Below are 5,459 nucleotides of genomic sequence, written 5' to 3'. Positions count from 1 at the left end.
ACACAGAATCAGGCCCCAAGTGTACCTCAGGTGAAACCAAACGGTATCTGAGAATCTGCATCAAAATCAAGGAGGATGGTAGATGGCGAGATGAGTGGGAGGGGATGGTGAAACAAGATTGGCCATGTGTTCATAACGGTTGAGGCAGGAGGTGAGCTGAGAGTTCAGTGTATCATACTCTCTATTTTTGTATATGTTTGAAATTTTCCATAATACAAAAGAAACCCTTAGATGTGCTATATGAACAGTCAAGTTAACACACCATTTCCTCTGGCCTTAGCGGCCACTAAACACATGCTTTTTTATTTTTGTGCTTCCTTTTGATTATAAAACTGAACATTCCAATTAGCAAATTCTCACACACTTTTAGGAATTTGCTTCTGTGTTTGGTAAGCACACACATTAGGCATAGTTCTGTGGAAAAGTATATTTTCAGAATTTTTGTGAGTGAGTTACATGAGAATAAGACATTTAAGAGGCTTTTATTATATTAAATTAGAAAAAAAGTATAGAAAACTACATCTGAATCATAAAATGAATTCTATTTAAGTATATATATAGAAGGAAATACACTAAAATTAAAATTGTGTAATTAACTTCTGAATTATACAAACGACATTGAACATGCATTAGTTTTAGAACAAAAGAACATTTTAAGGAAAGCTTTTTAACATAATTTAGGGACACAGAAGTGAATTAACTAAACTCTGGTCTATAACCCTCTTTCATCATTTGTCTAGCAGTGGTGAAGCTACTATTATTCAAATAGCCATCATGTGCCAGGCAATGCATAGGTTTCTAATCCTTATGGCAACCCTTCAAGTTAGATGTTTTTAATTTCCAATTTACACTGATTTTGAACTCAGAACTGCTGACTCTGAAGCCGGTCTTGCTCCATCGACACTTTACCAACCGTCACTTCAGCTCTTAACGTTCTAGAGTGGAGAAGGCACAAGAAGCAGATCCCTGACGATGAGGACGAGAGATTTACATCTCTGAGGCTTGGATTTCCTCTACCCTGTCATGACCCATATCGCCCAGCAGTCTGGAACTGGCCAGGACAGGGCTGACTAATCCCCATCTGGGCAAGGAAACAGATGAGCCCGTTCTTCCTTCCCCTGAGCTGACATACTCTAATCACAGCAACCTGCTCTATGAATTGATCACTGCTGATTTATATGTAATACGGCCATTCTCTTGAAATAATACTCAAATAACAATTTGCCTATGACTTAGTTATAGACCTTGACAGGGAGAATGTTTTCTACAGAACACTTTCATTAGGTGGGAAATGGGCCAAGATCACCTTATTCTCCCTCTGACAAAAGAAGCCTCTAGTTGGCAACCATGATGAAGTACAGAGGGGAAAGAGGTGCCTAGAGGCAGACATCGAAGCCAGGGAAAGTCTGGAATCGGCCAGATGATAAAAGAGTTTCCAGACAACTATCTAGGTGGGTCCTGGTTGTCTGTTGCATTAAGAGGGCAGGTTAACCAGTTCTCAACTGGCCACAAAGAGAATGATCCAGTCAGCAAACCAGGTCTGCAAGCTTGCAGACTCCATGCTGCTGTGAGAGCCATGTTTTCTTCTAGATACCACCACTCTGAGTGACTGTGAGGCCTAACGCAAACCTAATTTATTTTCCTATTAGTGAAACATGGAGACACCTGCTCCTGAGCAGGAAGGTTTCTTGCTCTATTAAGTGTGTTGAGCTACTCAATAAAAAGTATTATATACGTAGCTCTATTTTACAACAAATTCCCCCAGAAATGGCCAGATCACTTCCCCTGGTAACTAAGGCTGCCCACCGCACACCAATTCCCCCAAGGGAGGTTAACCACTGTGGCGGCACAGCTGTGAACAAATTGTATGGCCTTTCCCACCTAAATGTCCCACAGCGGGGTGCTCAGCTCTATCTGTTTTCCAGTCAGAGACCTGGGTATTGAATGCTGCCTATTCTTGGTCTCTTCTTTCTTCTACTCAGATTACAATAAGCAAAAGCACTTCTACCCTTCAGCTTTAACAAGAATAGGTAGAGATCAGACATGAGAGAAAAGAAGTCCAAAAAAGTTTTTGGGACTACTTGCCTCATGAAAAGAAATGCATACCTAAGAGGGGGTATATATCATAGAAATCATCCACCTTCGCAAAGCAGGAGTAAACCAGGCCTGAGTGGGATAGAAGTGGATCCCTAAAAACAGCTGAAATAACTGGGGCCCGAATCTCTGATGGTGGGCAAGGAGTGAAACCCCTGCAAAAGGATTAAAGTAATTTACTGGTCCTTGCTAAGTGATATGGTCAGTTGCTTTGACCTCAGTTGTCCGGCTACTGACTTGAGTTAGCCACAGAAATCGTCTGCCCTTTGCAGGTTTCCCAGGTGGCCGAAGGGGCCGAAGGACTTCTGCTCCCCTCAGGCCACACAGCTTTGAACATCTCATTTTACTTTGGCTACAATTCTAAACACTAATCCTGAAGTCTCCAATGTCTTAAGATAATTAAAATAAGGAAAAGAAGGCATTTGAACCCTAGGAATTTATAGAGAATTACGGCTTTCGGATACGTTTGCCAAATGAAGTGATGCTTGCTCTATTTTTAAGGGGCAGGGCATTTTATAAAATAGCTAAGCTGACTGAAAGGATTAGGCATCAGCTATTGGTTTGATTTTATATTTTAATGATTCAAAATTTTCTAGCCATGAAAAAAATTAATAACTCTATATCAAATTAATTTACCTTCAAAAGCACATTTGTGTGCATGTGGTTTTGGTTTGTGTGGGTTTTCTGTTTTTGTTTTTTTTGTTGTTGTTTTCTTTTTGTAGTATAAAAGGAAAATAGCAGGGGAAATACATATTGTACTTTATCAAACCCCATGTGAAAAATAGTTTGAGAGACTGCTGACGCAGTTGCAGCTGGGCTCAGTGAAGCCTAATTAAAGTGCCAGTAACACATGATCCTGCCCAGAAATGCTGATTACTACTGGGTAGAAACCATGGACACCTTGATATACAATATGAATAACAATAACAGGTAGAATAATAACATAAGTGTTTTGAGTGAAGCCCTTAACCTCTATTTCAAGGTTTACAAAAATCTCTCATTTTCCAGGCAGTGATAACCACAGAGAAACCAGGCATAATTATAGAATAAGAAACCAGCAACTAACATATGGCTAAGACTACTGGACTCCTCAATCACTATGATTCAATCCTTCATTCATTGTTCTAGCAATGCACTAGAAACCGGGGACACAAAGTTAAAATAAGGTTAGGATCCATAATCTCAAGAAGGCCAAATCTTGGGAGTTAATGCATTAAGAATCTTGTTTAAATCCTATGTTTTCTGAATCACAAAAAGCCGGTGAAGAAACAAAAGATAAATTAACTCCAGAAAGACAAAATGAATGGCTGAACAGAAGATAGAGAATGCAAATTATGTATCAATCTCTTTGCTGAGTGCTATAAGAAGATAATAGTTAAGTAAATGGAGTTGATGCTATCATTCAAAAGTATATGGTGTCACAAAATACCTGGCATTATACTAGTAGCAATTAAAAGACTTTATTTCTGCCCTAACAATAATAGCTAACACTTAAATGGTGCTTACTGTATGCCGCACGTTATTATAAGTACTTTATATACACTAACTTATTTAACTCTCAACACCATGAAGTAAAAATCATTACTATGCCCATTCTACAGATGAGGAAATTGAGATAGTAATTTATTTACATTTATTCAGCTAATAAGTGATGGAGCCCGGATTTGAACCCAGGCAATCTGGCTTTATTATTCTCAACCACTCTGTTATACCATTTCCTATAAAAGTAGTTTCATTAAAAGCAAAGGAACCATACATAAGCACTGTACTCTAGTTGCCAAATTTGTTTCTCGTAGAGATACAGGATAAGAATTCTGAAACTGCTTGAAGATTAAATTGTGATTGAACAAATAACTGAATGGAGAGTAGAAGCCAGATTTCCTACTACTGGAGAGGAAGTAACAGATAAGCAACAAAGAAAGGCTAGAATGAACCTGTGGTGCTGTATTATAGTCAAAGACACCAGTATAAACTCTTATTTAGCTTAATATGTATACAGATGGATATATACCAAAATAACTATAGATGTGTGTTTATATGACTACTATACACACATATTTTCCCAGCTCTGTCTGCTGATAGGGCCTAGAAGCATTGAGATCTCAGGAATAATAAGCACACCCAGCACAAAGATCTTGGTTTCTAAATACCAGTTTTCGATAAAAGGAACCAGGGCTCCTTGGAGAAATGGCTGATTCTAAGACTGGCACAGGGGAAATACAAGATGAACCTGGAGCATCTTGCAGTGCCAGAAAAGAGAGAGGTGCTGAAGAAAATAAAAAGATGGGGGCATGTCAAGGGGACACAGAACCAACCTGAAGGAGTACCCAATGACCAAAACTAGAACAGTTTAAGCAACAAAATAAATAACATCCTATAGGATCATAACCCAAAGTATAAAATAAATATCCATGAGTCCATACTGATGTGAATAAGTGATTAAATAGATGGATGAAAAGAGACAAATCTTCCTTACTGAAGCATTCTAAATAATGCATGCAGATACTCTCCATCCTAGGAGGCAGACTATATCCCCTTCCTCCTCCCTGCTTGGTGATAGGCTAAACTTAGTGACTCACTTCCAAAGAACACAGTAGGGAAGTGGAAGAATAATGACCTTACAGTGAGAAACTTGCCTGGCAAATGCTATCTTAACCAAGCAATGAAGGTTAACATCCTCGGTGCTATCATATGGATATCGTGTGCCCTGTCATATGATGTGACATGAAAGAAATGCTACCTCTGTGGTATTCTTTTCCAAAACCCATAACCCCAGTCTAATCATGAGGAAACATCAGGCAGACCCAGACTGGAACAGTCTGAGGATATCTAGCCCTAACCAGTATTCCTTGACTGGCGAAGTCATGAAAACTAAGAAAAGACTGAGAAAGTGTCACAGTCCAGAGGAGACTGGGGAGACAATGACAACTAAATGCACTGTGGTACCCTAGATTGGATTTTGGAACAGAAAAAGGACATTACTAGGAGGGAAAAAACTGGTGAAAGGCAAATAAAATCTGCAGTTCAGTTAATGGTAATGTACCAATGTCATTTTCTTCATTTTGACAAATGCACCATGGTAATGTAAGATGCTAACATTAGGCGGTGGGCATATGGGAACCCTCTATGCTATCTTTGCAACTTTTCTGTTAATCTAAAATTATTCCAACATAAAAAGTTTATTTAAGAAATTATCATATTCTAAAATAGGCGATCTATGCAAAATAAGTAAAAGAGCAACTACGTATCACGCAGAAGGAAGGAAGCTAAAAGATCATAATTTTCATGGTAACATTAGTTTTCTGCTACCCAGAACCACTGATAGGACTCTTATTCCTTGATTCTTCATAAGGAGCTTTGGGGGG

This window comes from Pteropus vampyrus, unplaced genomic scaffold (assembly GCF_000151845.1).
Source record: "Pteropus vampyrus isolate Shadow unplaced genomic scaffold, Pvam_2.0 Scaffold58, whole genome shotgun sequence".
Lineage (NCBI taxonomy): Eukaryota > Metazoa > Chordata > Mammalia > Chiroptera > Pteropodidae > Pteropus > Pteropus vampyrus.
This window is presented reverse-complemented; position numbering follows the sequence as displayed.